We start from the raw sequence: 16,477 nt of genomic DNA, 5'->3' as shown, positions 1-16,477 counted from the left end.
GTCTGAGTGTCCACCATCTGCCTGCCTGGGAGATGGGGCCTCCAGCTCCGGCCTTGACCTGACTATATATTATCATGTTTGTGTTGTTGGGTTAGAGCAAGAGTTGACTATATTATAATGTGTCCATGTGATGTGCTCATCAGGCTAGGGTAGGAGTTAGCTATATTTATAATGTACATGTGATGTACTCAGCAAGTTATTTTTCCCAACAGTAGCCATGGATTCTGGAACCAGTTGTCCCTCCTCCATGCTTTGATATACCATTAGCAGTATGGGTGCCAACACATCAGCAAACTCTTTGCAGAATTCACTGCTAAGGCCATCTGAACCAGGGCTTTTATTGTTTTTTGCATTTTTAATTGCTATTTGTATTTCTTCTACTGTAATCTCTCTGTCACACATGTCTTGCTCGTCTGCTGATATCTTTGCATCCACACCACTCAAGACCTCATCAATACATACTTTTTCTGTGTTCCCTTTTTTATACAAGTTTTTATAGAAGCCTTCCACTGTATTCAAGATGCTAACCAAATCATTTACCTTCTCCCCATTTTCATTCTGTAGTTCGTTTATATAATTATTTTCCTGTTTATTTTTTTCCAGGTTTAGAAAGTACGCTGTGCACCTTTCCCCCTCTACAGCATACTGTACTCTACTCCTTACTATCGCCCCATCACATTTATTTTTCTCACAATCTTTTAGTTGCCTTCTCAACTTCATATAATTTTGTATATTATAATTTCCATCTTTGTCTGCTTTCCCTGCTTCTTCGTTTAATTTATTTTGTATCTCTTCCTCTACCTGATCCATTCTAAAGTTAATTTGCTTGGCATAGTATATGCTTTTCTTTTTAACTTTTTCTTTCAAATTTTCCCACCAAATACAAATATTATCTTTGTTTAATCTGTTCTCTATTTCTTCTTTGATACATTTAGCTATCATCTCTTCATATGAATCCTCTCTTAATAAGCTGTTGTTTAGGCACCATATTCCTCCACCTACATTCCTTATACATACGTCCCTTAACCTCAGCGACAGGATTGCATGATCACTAAGAGTGGTAAAAGTATATTTCACCTCTTTTATTTGGCTGACAATGTTTTCCTTAACTAGAACAAGGTCTATTCTACTCTGTCTAAGGGTCCCCATAACCACCTGCCTCCGTGAAAACACTTTTCGTTCTGCATTTTCCTCCCTCCATACGTCCACCATTTTGTGTTCTGCCATCATGCTTTTCAAAAAGTTCCTTGACCCATCATACCTGTATTTTACATTATTTGAATAATCTAGTCTTGATAATTTTACATTATAGTCACCAACCATCATACAATCTCCCGTGCACAGAACCTCCAAGTCCTCAAAAAAACCTTTTCTCAGTTCCTCCACGTTTGGTGCATATATATTGATTAATTTGTATGTGTTTTTATTGTGGACAAATTCTATCGCTATCACACGTCCATTCCCTCCACAAAAGGTTTGCTTGACACCACTAACAGACCTCTCTCTGACAAGGATTGCCACTCCACATGCCTTCGCACTCCCATTGTCTATAAATATGGGCCCTTTCCAAAGCTTACCAAGGGTTTCCACAAATTCATTATCCCAATGCGTTTCTTGAAGGCACAATATGTCAGATTTACAGAGTTCAATCGTTCTTTCTATTTTGATCATGTTCCTTAGGCCGTTTGCATTTAAGGATATTATTATGACCATAGTAGTGGTAAAAAGAAAAACACAGCTTTCCATAGATGCTCGATGGGTCATACCTTCCGCTCTTTTGGCTCCCTTTTGTCCCTCTTTTTGATCATTCTCTTCCTGCTGGCTTTCACCGCATCGTAGTCCATCGACACTCCTTCCTCCGATGTTCTCGTCTCCATCACCTCCATGCTCGAATCGTCTGGCTCCTTAGGTGAAGCAGTCGCAGCAGCAGCCCCGCCGTCCCGTGGAGCCTCACTGCAATCCGGGGCCTCCACCTCTCCTGGTCGGCCGCCTCTTTGTTCACTCGCCCGGGCTGAGGGAGTTTTGGGCGCTGTGCTAGCGCCTTCCTCCATACTTTGCCCGGATGCTCCTCCCGTCATGCGACCCGTCTCACCGGACACTCCATATGCACTGCTGCCGATGGTGGATGGGGTCATTTCACCCCCGCTAGCAGCTCCGGTGTCCTCGTCCTGCTGTCGCTGATCCTCCTCGGACCGGGAAACGCGCTCGCCGCCGCCGGCCAGCTCCGCGTCCACCGTCCTCTCCTCTCCGCGTCTCCCCCCCTGCAAGTCACACTCCCTAGCATAGTGTCCCTGGTGCTTGCATTTATAACAGGTGAAGTCTGGGCATTCTCTTAAAATATGTCCTGGCTGGATGCACAGCCTGCAGACCTTCACCTGCCTGTCATGAATTACACGGAAGTACTGTCAGAGATTAATCGAGATTTAAAACACTTAGACTAATTTAAGAGAGAGAGTAAAAGAAATCGAGGGGTCCGGAGCAAGAATTGAAAAAGACTTTATCGTGAAGAAAAACAACAACGACAACAGCCTGAGTGGGTCTGCAGAGTCACTGGCTTGCCAACAGATTCGAGCCTCTTCTTAAACACACAAAAGCACAGTCCTCAGCAGTTTCTTGTTTTTCTAGGTGTCCACACATAATAAAACACAAAATACCTCTAAACAGATGGTCACCGAGATAGTCTAGGACCCAGGAAGTGGAGTCAGCATGCATTGTCTCAGTAGACAACTGCTCCTGGGGGGTTGCGCCCCAACCCCTGCTCTGACCCAAGACTCCCAGGCCTCGTGACCAGCCCTGGATCAAAATCCAAGACGCTTTACATGTTTTCTACCATTAGATATACAGGCCTAATTTTAATCATAGTTTACCATAGAATATAATCATTAATTTCTACCACAGTACTCCCCTCCGTCTAGTGTCTCGAACTTTGTTGTGTAGGGCAGTGACTGTACAAGTTCAGTGAATTGTACTTTACAGAACCTTGTCCCGTCCACCACGTCTGTCCCAGGCCATTTCTTTCTTTTGATGGGCGAGATCGCCCTCACGCCCCACGTTGAGAGTTTCTGCCTAATTTCAGCGTCAGTGATATAAGATGGCAAGTTTAGAAATGAAACAACTATTTCATTGCTTCGAACTTCTTTGGCAGTCACCCGAGTTTTTTTGATTTTGAAACCATCTAATAACCTTGTTTTGCCCTTTCCCATCCTGCATGGTGATCTCGTAAATGTTCTTACTTTTGACCCTGCATGCCAGAACAATCCCGCACTTTTCCTTGATTCCCCGCAACAGTTCCATCATGGTTATGTAATCTTCACCGACCGGCTCTACAATCAAGGTCAGCTCCTTTTTATAGCCACAATCACCCTCACTTTCTCCCTGTCTCTCTTTATCTCTCCTACTATTCACCATGCTTTCTTTCTCAATAGGCCCACTAACGGAATTGATCTCCTGTGTTATTCCTTTCTCCCTGGCTTCAATATGTCCAGAATCATTCTCCCGTTCTACATGTGTCAAACTGTTCTTAACTTCCATGTTTTCATTCACAAGTTTTTCCATCCAATCACTAAAAGCATAATCAATCTCGGGTTCTGCATTCATCAAAGTGGCCTTACCTTCTATTTTGTCATTTATCAATTTATCCATCCAATCAAAAAAAGTATGAAACAATCCCCCAAACAGCCAGGCTGCAGGGGAAATGAATCACACATAAAACTATCACAAAAGCACCTTATGACTCACAAGCACACGCGGTCCTAACAAACACTCGACTGCTCACTTCCTGCTTCCTGCTTGCACACCTGAACGGGATCAGACGAGATCGGGCGTGTTTTTTTTCTTTTGGTGACACCCGTCACTACTTACAGCAACCTGGGCTTCTGAGGAGGTCTCCCATCCAAGTACTAACCAGGCCCGACCCTGCTTGGCTTCCGAGATCAGACGAGATCGGGCGTGTTCAGGGTGGTATGGCCGTAACCAAGAATTTTCGGGACCATATTAGCATTTATACAGGAGGAGCACGTAAGGAGTGAGAGTTCTACCATGGCCAGAGACGGGACTTGTACAGAAACAATGATTGGATCCATAATGAATGAAAGAAATGAATGAATGAATGAATGAATGAATGAATGAAATGAAAGAATGAATCAATGAATGAATACGTTATTCCAGACTCAGAGTTCCATATTTGAACGCAATGCATTACACTGCTTGGGCGTCATCGTTTGCGTGATCTTTTGAAGAAACGTAGCGTTGCAAACATGGTATGGACTGCAATAGGCAGCACGATGAAGCCATTCATAGCTATTATTTTTTTAGAACAACATGATCAGGGGAGAGCGCGAACGCAGTCCCCCACTACCAGAAATTATGCAATCGAGATTCCCACATTTGGGGAATTTGCACGTGTCAGCAACAGCCTCAGTGCAATGGCTGAGCCTCGCTATGGTTGAACCACCTTCTTGATCATGGTATCTCCCTTGCCAGGTAAGTATGAGTTGCACACGTTCAGGTGGGCTGAACGATGCCCACGCGTGTTCCCGTGGAGAACGGTTGCAAAGCATTCGGAGATGTCTAGACTTTAATAAACACTGTAGACCGCCGGTCACACGATGACAGGCGAATCTGAAATCAGCGAGATGGAAGCATAACGAAAGGAAACCTGAAGATCCGAGTTATCGACACGCCACAGAAAGAATCCTTTTTTCTTTCTTAAACAACAGAATATCGTTGGAATAATTGTAAACAGTGCGTTTATGAATTGTAAATGACACTTTATTGTCTACAGGCGGAAGGGTGTACTCTCAGGCCCCGTTTACACGAAGGGAAAACGCAGATATTTTCACACGGTTTGGCCTCTCATTTACACGAAAACGCCGTTCTTGTCACAGAAAACGATCATTTCTAAAAACTCCGGGCAAAGTGGAGATTTCTGAAAACGCCGGTTACGCGTTGTCGTGTCAACGGGTAGAAACGGGGTTTTAGGATCTGAAACGTCACATTATGCGCCAGGAAATGCTTAACGTCATATGAGCGCCTTATGTTTACAGTTTGTTTGTTACAGAAAGACCCTCATGTTATTCGTTGTTGTTGATTCTGAGGATTCTGATTGGCTTGCATGGCTTTATCCTTCTACCTACACTGCCGCCCGTAGGTTTGGCATAGTTATAATGTCCCAACGGCGTATTTATCCGTTTTGATGTAAACGACAACTTTTTTGAAAACGATGTTGTGTGCACAATGTTATTTTTGAAAACGGAGGGGGGGAAATATTCGTTTCTATAAATACCCTGCTACGTATAAACGTGGCCTCAGGAGGCGTTTAGTTTTGTTTTTCACAGTGAGAGAGGGGTGCACCGGTCCTGGAGGTACTGCAATACCAGGTCGATGCGTGGAGTGGACGGAGCAAGCCCCTTTTCCATCTCCCAGTTCCAAAAATCAATTTAATATATGGTCCCCGGGTAGGGGACGTATCAGATATTAAACTGATAAGAACAGATACTACACTTGATCTTAGCCAAAAGGCCGAGAATCGATGCCCCCACATGCTCAGACCAAGAGGCGAGCTTCCCCGACACGTCGCTCCACGTGGCGGTTTAACAGACAACGGAAAAAAAAATAAAAAAAATGACCAAGCACCCTGTGTGCGTGTTTGTGTGTATGTGAAAGCTGAAGAAATAAACCGAGGTCGCTACATCTCTTTGCTGCTGCCTGCTGGCAGTCTCACTAGGCCGTCTGCATGTTTCACAAATAGAGTTTGGAGCAGTGGAGGCTTCTATAAGACTACAGTGGGGTGTTCCACAAAGCCGGTTTTATCACATAACCGGGGTTTTCCGTTCCAAAAGGATCACGGTATGTTAGTTGCTATAGCAACATATGCTCTGAATCAAACCTGAGGGGTGTTCCACGAACGGAGGTTTAACAAACACTGAGTTAACGCTGAACTCTAGGTTGATTGACCCTGTGCCGACCAACCCAGAGTTTTCGGTTCCACAGCAGCGGTTATGCATTAGTTCAATCAACTCGGGGTTGGTTAACACAGGGTTGTGCGCGTCCACGCCAAACTTAAAAAGACGTGATGTATGGATCATGGAAACCCTGATCGATCCCACCATCGTATTGGTATAAATTTAAATAAGCCATTTTTTTAAGCCAATCGTGAAAAGGCCGACAGTCGGCAGACTGGATCTGGCCCTCAAATTGTCTTGACCCCGGTGGAGGAGCTGTTAATAAACATAAATTCAGGGCGCCCTGGCATGGAGGGGGTACCTGGAGGTACCTACCACCTCAGAGAGTCATGGGCCATATCCCACACTGGTTGAATGTAGGTTTTTGTGTTTTCTTGTATTTTAGATTTTTTTTTGCCTTCGAAGTAACACATGCAAACCGTGTGCTTGCCACAGCGCATACTATTCCAAATGTTTCTTTTTTTGGTAACTGGGTAGAAAACCTAAAAGTGACAATTCATCAACTTCACAGATCAAGATGGATCAGTGCTTGTAATGAAGCCGCCGGCTACGATCGAACATTCTCCAGTGGATGCAAGTCCGTTAGGACTATTTTATACTTTATGTTGTAAATGCCTCTCGGCATAGTACTCAGACAATATTGCTCTTTGTATGATAGGAGGCCGATACAAATCTTGGATGGGTCATCTGAAACGACTGTGATGTGCTCAGCATCTCCAGCATTATAGCCTAGATAAAACTACCATTTGAAAAAAAACGGAGGGCTACGCAAATAGTCTGGAGTGAACTGAGGCCAGGTCCTCGATTGGTAGAGTTGGCTATGTAAGGCTATTCAAATATATTAAAGATTTGCGCGAGAATCTATATCTCCACTCCAGCAAAAAGTCATCCAATATGCCAAGATGTCGAGCCGTGGTCTTATCAATCGCTCCCGGTGGATTGCACGTATAATTTGCGCTCTGATATCAGCAGTTCTCTCATCAAAAGGGCATGCCATTGTGAACACATGAAATCTGCGGTGAACGCCAGTTGAAATACCCCAAACCGGGTTATGTTTCAAACTTAACCTGCGCAAAACCTGGTCCGACCAGGTTTGATTCAGAGCATATGTTGCTATAGCAGCTAACATACCGTGATCCTTTTGGAACGGAAAACCTAGGGTTACAGCAAACCCTGGGTTAACTTACCCGGTTATGTGATAAAACCGGTTTTGTGGAACACCCCACTGGTTGGACCTTTAACCAGGAAACCTCTGTCCGCTAAAACTACGTCCCCTGGGAGCAAATTAGATAAAAAGTTACTTTGTTCTGTGATAAACGTATCACTTGTGCGACCTCCCCATCCAGTGGAAATGAAACAAATGGAACCTTGAGGGCTAATTGCAATTAGATATTTCATTGTGTGGTGTGATTTGTATGACGAGTAACACTGAGCACTGGCTAGCAATCTACTGGGTTTCTCTAGAAATATTTCAAAACAATCTATAATGCAAACTGTCTTTTCAAAGCTACTGTTTCGAAATGCATATGGAAGAGATTTTCTTAAGTATTCTCTGTCAGGCCACAACACCAGACTTGGCACCAGTCTACAATGCATCACACTAATGCAGTGTTTGAAGAGCTTTGAAACAGTGGTTGAGTCAATGTCAAAATAAAAAGCCAAAAATCCAAAGGACAAGTTCAATCTAAGCTTAATTAAAGTTAACATGTACTGCTGAAAACATGTTAAACTAGATTTAAGTTGGAGAAAAGGAGCCACAATATGAAAAATTGTCATGAGAATGGAAAATGCTGATAAACCAGTGAGAGTATTAACCCTTTTATGCAAGCTCATCTCATTCAGTGTAGTCCTATTCATTTTTTCCTTCAACAACATATTTTCAGTCCTCAGAGCTTGGCATTCTTGCTCAAGAGATTGGACGCGTTTACCACAGGTGTCAGTGCTGCATGGTGGCGTTGCTGGATCATCCTCATGGAGAACAGGCTGGACATCATTTCCAGGTTCTTCATGGGTAGATTCCTTCAAAGGCTCTGTGGTGGGAGTTTGCTCTGCAGTAGGATCCTTGTTGCTGTCTTTGGGACAATATGTTGATGCTCTGGTGAGAACAAAAGTAGTGTAAAGAGTATGTATTAGGGCTGGGCGATATACCGATATTTAAAAAATATCGATATTTTTTCAAACGCGATATGAAACGAGACCATATCGTCAATATCGATATAATTTAATTTGCGTTGAAATTACAGCATTTGTTCCAAATAACACCAGTTTCGAGCCGCCTGCTATTCTGTAACTCTGCTTATGTAACAGAGCTGGACTCTCTGGTGACAGTGGCAGAGAGAAGGACCCTTGACAAACTGCTGTCCATCCTGGACAACACCCACCACCCTCTGCATTACACCTTCACCAGGCAGAGGAGTGTTTTCAGTGGCCGACTGCTGTCCCAGTCCAGCTCCACTAATAGACTAAAAAACTCTTTCGTCCCCCTGGCCATCAGACTGTACAACAGCTCCCAGTAAAGGCAGGGAGGACAATAGATAACAACAATGGACATTTTATTTATTTATTTATTTATTTATTTATTTATTTATATTTATTTATATCTGTATTTTTGCACATCCATCTGCACTGTTTTTATGTGTGTTTTTGGCTGCTACTGGATACTTGAATTTCCCCCGGGATTAATAAAGTATCTATCTATCTATCTATCTATCTATGTCTCTCCCGCTCTGCCTCCAGCTCACACACACAGTCAGCTCCTTCTGCCACAAGGTGACTCCTCACCTGAAAGTGCAGTCGGACGCACCGTTCCCGGAGGCTCCTGCGCTGCCAACATCCCTCCCTCCGCCAGACCGGCCTCAGGTCCAGTACCGGCTCATCCATCACGTGGCTGGAAAGAGACGTGGTGAGAAGCGGAGGTAAGTTGTCATAAGAACTTTGTTTCACCTGTTGGCTGTGGAAAGCAAATAGCACACACCTCATATCAATACTGATCACACGTGTATTTTAAATTTCCAGATTATTTGTTGATGAGCCAGAGCATGTGACTCCCACGAACCGGCCGGTTCAGCCCACTGGGTTTGTCGTCCTCCTCCCGGCCGAGGCCTGCTGTGCCCACCCCCATTCTGCCGAGGCCTCCTGCGCCCACCCACCTCCAGCCGAGGCCACCTGCTGCGTTGACCTATGGCCCACCCCCTGTGCCGTGGGCCATCCTGCAGCCAGAGCTTTGTCCCTCCTGCACCAACAGTGAAGGCATTCATGCCTAACAAGTCCTCAAGGCCATATGGGGCTTGCCACGTGCCAAACTGTGGTGGACAGCGGAAGAGGTACACCCCTTCCAAGGACAAAGTGGCTGGAAGCATGCAGAAAATGTTTTCCTACTGTCCATCCACTAGGAAGTCCACTACCCCTGGCTTCGACAATGTGGTGTATGACAACTTTGAACTCTTTAAGAGTGTTGTGGATGCAGAGATGGAAAGGAGGACTGTGTGTGTGTGTGTGTGTGTGTGTGTGTGTGTGTGTGTGTGTGTGTGTGTGTGTGTGTGTGTGTGTGTGTGTGTGTGTGTGTGTGTGTATAACTTACCTCTGTGATGCCACTGTTCCCGTGCCATCTGTAAGAGAGAGAAAGAGGCTTGTTTGTGTGTGTTTGTCTCCGTCTTTGTGTGTGTTATTAAAGTGCTTCAGCAAGCACTATCTATTTATTTATATCGTTAAAAAACTTGAATTTCTTTGTTAGTCTTTTATTTATTGTTTATATTGCTGTTAAAATTAACTTTGTAGTATCCATTCTGGTCTATTTTCAATATCGAGGCCAATCTTTTTAACCTTAATCAGTTCCAATCCAACAATCAGTTTACATACCCTTTAGTGGTTGTTCATGTTCAGATAATCTGTGTTTTTGTCATGCATGTTTGTCTTTGTCAGCTTCATGTGTTTGTGATGTTTGTATGTATTTGTCTGCTTCAGTTTTAACAAAAGTTTGCTAAAGAAAACACAAAAAAACACAAAAGGGAGGAACAGCTTGAGCCTTTATTTGTTGATTGGTCACCTGAGTCTTTGGATAATCCTGTTCATTATTGCACTTTAGCCTGTACAAGCCAATTGTTGAGTTGTATCTTAAGTACAAGTGTGTGTTCTTCAATTGTTGAGATTTTTTGATTATTATTAATGTTATTTATATGTGCCTTTCATTTTGTGCCCCCTCCACTGACTCACGTCACTTTTTGAAATCGCGAAACATGAGCCGTGTTCGAAATTGTTCACTATTCATTGGGTATTTTAAGTGCACTATATTGTGCATGAAATTAACCACTGAGAATTCGAACACCACTAAAAAATGGCGAGCACCCTATATAGTGCACTATATCCGTGATAGGGAACGATTTCGAACACAGCTATGGAGTCTGCCTGCACAAGCAGCTCCGAGGAGCTTGTTTGCAAGCGAAAGACCAACGGCTCCATAGTATGGAAATGGTTTGGATATAAGGTGCCTGACGAATTACAAAATCACGTAATTTGTAGAGTGCTTAAAAACTGTCGCAACCTAAGGGTTGCCATTCTGTGCATAATATTCCGGAGGTGCACACAGCTTTTGGCCGTGATATTATATATTATAATGTTCTCAAATACGAGGCGGAGGCAGTGTCTAGGCCACGGTTTATTCAACCATCAAACTGTATTGAATTCTGAACGGTAGGAAAAGTAATTGTAAATCGAAACGGTAGGTAGGTAGGCTATAGTAATAACGGTAACTCCACAGTAACTTCATGGTTTCTCACTCCGCGAGACCCAAACATAAAACATTAAAGGTCCCATGACATGAAAATCTCACTTTATGAGGTTTTCTAACATAAATATGAGTTCCCCTAGCCTGCCTATGGTCCCCCAGTGGCTAAAACTTGCGTTTGGTGTAAAACGAGCACTAGCTGTTCTGCTCGCCTTTGAAAAAACGGAGGCTCAAGCGCGCTGATTTGGAATGTCTTTAGGTTTGTCACAAAGCATCTAAGCTCCTCCCCTTACTCTGCCTGGCCCGCCCAGAGACGTTGGCCCGCCAATGAGACACGACCGTGCGAGCGCCACGTGTGTGTGAATACACACACTGTAACGCAAGTGTTTCTTGTCGGTTCTTTGACGTCTCTTGTATTTCCACAACGAGACTGTAGTGGGGGTTATCTGAGCCATGGTTGAGAAGGAATTGGGGGGAAAGGAACTTTGGCTTTGACTCGCTGAAGTACATGAACTGCGACATGCCTCCCGTGTGTTCTAGAATATTTACAGAACACAGCTAAAGGCTATGTGCGCCACATCCACTGTAAACAGAGCGCATGGTACCGTGGCTGCAAGCTGCTCAGGGCTACAGACAGACACCAAAACAGCGCATTTGGGGGAAGCTCAATGTGCGACTGGCTCGGAGTGGCTGTAACTCTGCACCACGGCAGAATTTCGGGAACGTCTTTGAATACTGTGTTAGTTGCCCACTAATAACTATATTAAAGAATACATAAAATAGCATGTCATGAGACATGACATGCAACGCCCCCCCCACGCAGTCGTTACGGTTCATAATATTTCAGAGGCGCACAAAGCTTTTGGCCGTGATGTTATATATTATAATTTTCTCAAATACGAGGCGGAAGCAGTGTCTAGTCCACGGTTTATTCAACCATCAAACTCTATTCAATTCCGAATGGTAGAAATAGTAATATCAAACCTGCCGCCGCCGCCCCCCCCCCCCCCCCCCCCCCTCGACAACTATCGATATTTATCTTATATCGATATTCTGCTTGAAGATATCGAGATATTACTTTTGGTCCATATCGCCCAGCCCTAGTATGTATACACTACTGATGACAGTGTGTCATTCTTTTGTCAGTCACTCTCTGTTTTCTGCAGTATACTAGCTTTCGTTAGTAAGAAAGTAAGTAAATTGTATTTGTATAGCACATTTACATCCAAAAGTGTTTTATAGTCAGTATATGATAAATAAACAATGTAATAAAATAAATGAATAGAAAGACAATGACAGGGATATTGACAATGACAGTGACAATCACATGCATAGTCAGTGGCTGCCAAATGCAAGTCGGTAGAGGTGTGTGATGATTTCAAACCAGTCACAGATGTTATGGTTTTTAGCTCATTGGGTGTTATTAAACCTACAATGAATTGTGCAAAAAAAATTTGGTTTATAATTTTACCAAGTCCATGGAAGTGGGGTTGACCAGGTTAAGGAACTTAAATATTCACCTGGGAGGGATGGCTTTCGCAGATAGCTTTGTCGGCTCTATCTTCTGTAGCTTTGCTTTCTGTCGTCTGTTGAAAACCTCCAGTCTCATTTTTCTTTTCCTCTTCTCTGGAGATGGAACGTAGTTGAAAAGAGATGGAACAAAGTCCGGACTCAAGGGATTATCACTCTTTCTCCATACAAAATAAATAGAAACATTTCAGTGTCGAACTTGGGTTTGTTTACTACTACGTTAGCACTTGCTAGCTTAGCAGCTACAAAACAGGACATTGTTAGCCCCACGAATTGCATGCTATAATTCAGCTAGCTATGTAGTATTAAACTGATCGGAAACCACAATTATAGCCTATTAAATAATGAAGCTAAGCTGCTAAGCTTTGTATTCTGTAACTCACCTGATATGAAGTGATCGCTGCACAAGCGGAATCCAACAGCCGGGGGGTCCCATTTTTCAGTCCTTTTTTGCTTGCTCCTGGTTCTTTTAATGGCGCTGATCCACTTAGCTCGCCTCTCCGCATCTTTAGGAATGCGGTAGAACGACGTACATTTATTTTTGCCTCGTTTATTTGTGCAACCTGGTGCACAACAGTTATCGACCATGTCTTCTCCACCACAACAGCCGCAGTCTGCCGAATACTGCCAAAATGATTTGTATTAAGCTGTTTCGATTTTGTAGAAAGAGAAAAGATTTTGACCGTGTCATAACACGTTCGTTGTGTATAAAGGGAAGACGTAGAGGGTACGTTTTTAGCTGCTGGGTAGACTTCAGTCAACCTATCGCCGTTTTGTCTGCGAGCAACCATATTACTCGTGGGTGGTCTCCTATATGTGTATGGCATGACTATATGTACCCAAGGGTCGTTGAAATAATAAGCTGATTAATGTCTGTTTTGTAACGATAGCTAGGCGCGGCTAACGACACTGTTTACAATGAGTAAGGATATACGTCGCATACCTGCAAACTTGTTGCTTTTCGGCGACAATCAACGTTTTCTTGGACAATTTGATGTGGATATGTGTTGATTTGGGTCTCTCCTTGTCCGGCAAGGAGAGGCCAGGCTGTACTGTACAGAGGCAGCAAGGTCTGTGGCAGAGGCCCGCAGCAGCACTGTTGTTGACCCTAAATGGCTGGATCTCAAGACAGCAGAGGCGGCTGCCAAGTGGTCGGGGGCTGAGCTGTGGAAAGGTCAGCTAGTCATCACGTTCGGGTAGTACGCCGGTCAGACCTTCAGGTGGCTTGTGGAGAATGATGTCGGCTGGCTGGTGTGGCTGCTGTTCCAGTACTGCCAGCAGGGAGAGCAGAGCGAGCTGCTGAAGTGGCAGAAGGAGCGTGCTCCTTCTGCCACAAGGTGACTCCTCACCCGAAAGCGCTGTCGGACGCACCGTGCCCGGAGGCTCCTGCGCTGCCAACATCCCTCCCTCCGCCAGACCGGCCTCAGGTCCAGTACCGGCTCATCCATCACGCGGCTGGAAAGAGACGTGGTGAGAAGCGGAGGTGAGTTGTCATAAGCACTTTGTTTCACCTGTTGGCTGTGGAAAGCAAATAGCACACACCTCATATCAATACTGATCACATGTGTATTTTAAATTTCCAGATTATTTGTTGATGAGCCAGAGCCTGTGACTCCCGCGAACCGACCCGTTCAGCCCACTGGGTTGTCGTCCTCCACCCGGCCGAGGCCTGCTGTGCCCACCCCCATTCTGCCGAGGCCTTCTGCGCCCACCCACCTCCAGCCGAGGCCACCCGCTGCGTTGACCTACGGCCCACCCCCTGTGTCGGCAGCACCCATACTGCAGGTCTTCCCCGCACAGGCCCCCTCCGTCCTGTTTCGTGGGACATCCTGCAGCCAGAGCTTTGTCCCTCCTGCACCAATAGTGAAGGCATTCATGCCTAACAAGTCCTCAAGGCCATGTGGTACTTGCCACGTGCCAAACTGTGGTGGACAGTGGAAGAGGTACACCCCTTCCAAGGACAAAGTGGCTGGAAGCATGCAGAAAATGTTTTCCTACTGTCCATCCACTAGGAAGTCCACTACCCCTGGCTTCGACAATGTGGTGTATGACAACTTTGAACTCTTTAAGAGTGTCGTGGATGCAGAGTTGGAAAGGAGGACTGTGTAAATACCTGTGTGTGTGTGTGTGTGTGTGTGTGTGTGTGTGTGTGTGTGTGTGTGTGTGTGTGTGTGTGTGTGTGTGTGTGAATAACTTACCTCTGTGATGCCACTGTTCCCGTGCCATTGTGGTAGAAATTAATGATTATATTCTATGGTAAACCATGATTATTATTAGGCTTGTATATCTTAATGGTAGAAGACACATGATACCTGCAGAGCCTGGGTTCAGAACAGATGGTGGGACACAGGAATGAGCAGGAAGCTACGGGGTTAAGCCATGTTGACCTCAGCCTTCAGCCTTGGGTCAGACTGGTGTCCAAAATCACTTTGTTGATAAAGTTGCTTAGACGAAGATTGATGTGGGCGGAAACCTCCATTGGGACAAAGGAAGTCTTGTATGTATGTGTGTATAAAGAGAAGCTGGAATCGATGTTCGGCAGTACTCTATAGACCTACTCAGGCTGTTGTCGTTGTTGTATTTCTGCACGATAAAGTCTTTGGTCAATTCTTGCTCCGGACCCCTCGTTTTCATTTTACTCTCTCTCTCTCTTGAATTAGTCCAAGTGTTATATATCTCAGTTAATCCACTACATAATTTGGCGTCACAAACAGGATTACAAAGGGACAAACCAATTGCCGGGCTGCTGGACGGGGCGCGGACGGATCACACAACCATGCGGGGGGGGATTTCTAATTCCGTTCTTGGTATCTTGAGAAAACGGGCTTCTCGCACTTTTGAATAGATACGTTTCTTGGTTGGAGTACCGCATGAGTTGGTATTTTGAGGAGTTTCTTGTTTGTTCGTGATCTGGTCGAGTGTGTATGTGATTAGCCATTATTTTGAAGGAATAGACTAGTTGTGTGAAGCATCGTTTGTATGGGTTCAATGCCCTAAACGTGATTCAATTGAGCTGCAGATATTGGATCTGGAGGTGGGGCCAGTCTTTAATTCTGATCTTGGTGCTTTGTGGCAATCATTCTTGTTTGAAATTCTGGTTGATTCAATATCCATCCGACTGTTCATGTTTTAATCAAAAGGCCAGTTTCTACACTCTGTCAACTTTTTCTTTGTAATTAATTACAAACAATTCTGACATTTTTCAATATAATATTAAAATTGTATGAATCTGTTTATTGTCTGTATTTAAGTCGTGTTAGGATTAAGTTACCTCTGAGATTTTTACGACCCGGTTTATTTTTTGTTGATTCTGTCATAAATAAATTAGGCGGACAGAGAATAGTTAATTTGTTTGAATTAATTGATAATCATAAATAAATTAGACGGATAGAGAATAGTTAATTTGTTGAAATACTGAATAAATGTGTAAATCTTCTTTGACTTAAACATCATCGCGCTGACTCTAACTGCACGTGCACGAGCAATCTCACAGGGTACGAGCAGGAGCCTGCAGGCCAGGGTTAAAGATAACAGTGAAAGGGGCCACATTCCAATCTTCGGGAGGGAGACGAGCGCTTGGGAAGAGTTCACATTTGTAGCTTAGAGGTAATAAAGTATTTAAACTAACTATTATAATAAACTCAAATAAATTGTATTAATTAATAGTGTATTCAAAATAAATAAATACAATAAATAATGTAATAAAGTAATAATTAAAAATGGCAACAACAGCGGTAGAAGTTTTGAGTAGAGACCGTCTATTGCTAAAAGGTGAGATGATAAAGATCTCTGAGAAATGTGAAGAAAGGACAGAAGGATCAGGCACTATATGGCCCATGGGAGGGACTTTTGATCCAATAATGTATAGGGACATGGAGGTAGTAATAAGGAAGAATTCTTATTTTAAGTTGTAAATGTGAGCGAATGAGTGAGGAGTGAGTGAGTGAGTGAGTGAGAAAGAGTTAGCATTGAGTTGAGTTAGAGGGGTCAGATGAAGTGATTTGTGAAGAGTGAGACAGAGAAGAGGAAGAGTGTGTGGATTGGCAACGAGAAGTGGCGATGAGATTGGAGAAGGCTTTCCGGTTAGAATTTTCTTTGGGAGAATGATATCTTTCGATGGTCTTTTAAGATTAATAATCTAGTTTTGGAGTGTGTCCAAAAACAAATAAACCAGAAAGGAAAGGAAAGGATTACTGAAAGTGAAAATGGTTATGGAGATTTGTGAAAGCAAAGGAAGTAGGTAAAGAGAGGTAAAGAGAGT

At 43.9% G+C, this 16,477-nt stretch overlaps 3 non-coding genes across 3 annotated transcripts; all 3 read right to left on the bottom strand.

Annotated features, from left to right (window-relative positions):
- Positions 1–3,854: 3,854 nt before the first annotated feature.
- Positions 3,855–3,974, bottom strand: LOC130378513 (5S ribosomal RNA). Its single transcript, XR_008894734.1, has one exon. It is a non-coding gene; the product is annotated as a 5S ribosomal RNA (ribosomal RNA).
- Positions 3,975–4,325: 351 nt separating this feature from the next.
- On the bottom strand, positions 4,326–4,490 carry LOC130378515 (U1 spliceosomal RNA). The gene has a single exon (XR_008894736.1). It is a non-coding gene; the product is annotated as a U1 spliceosomal RNA (small nuclear RNA).
- Positions 4,491–5,341: 851 nt separating this feature from the next.
- LOC130378516 (U2 spliceosomal RNA) lies at positions 5,342–5,532 on the bottom strand. The gene has a single exon (XR_008894737.1). It is a non-coding gene; the product is annotated as a U2 spliceosomal RNA (small nuclear RNA).
- Positions 5,533–16,477: the final 10,945 nt, after the last annotated feature.

The sequence above is a fragment of the Gadus chalcogrammus genome, unplaced genomic scaffold, assembly GCF_026213295.1.
Source record: "Gadus chalcogrammus isolate NIFS_2021 unplaced genomic scaffold, NIFS_Gcha_1.0 GACHA083, whole genome shotgun sequence".
In the NCBI taxonomy this organism is placed as follows: Eukaryota; Metazoa; Chordata; class Actinopteri; order Gadiformes; family Gadidae; genus Gadus; species Gadus chalcogrammus.
Note: the sequence above shows the minus strand (reverse complement) of the source record. Positions and strands in the feature narration are given on the sequence as shown.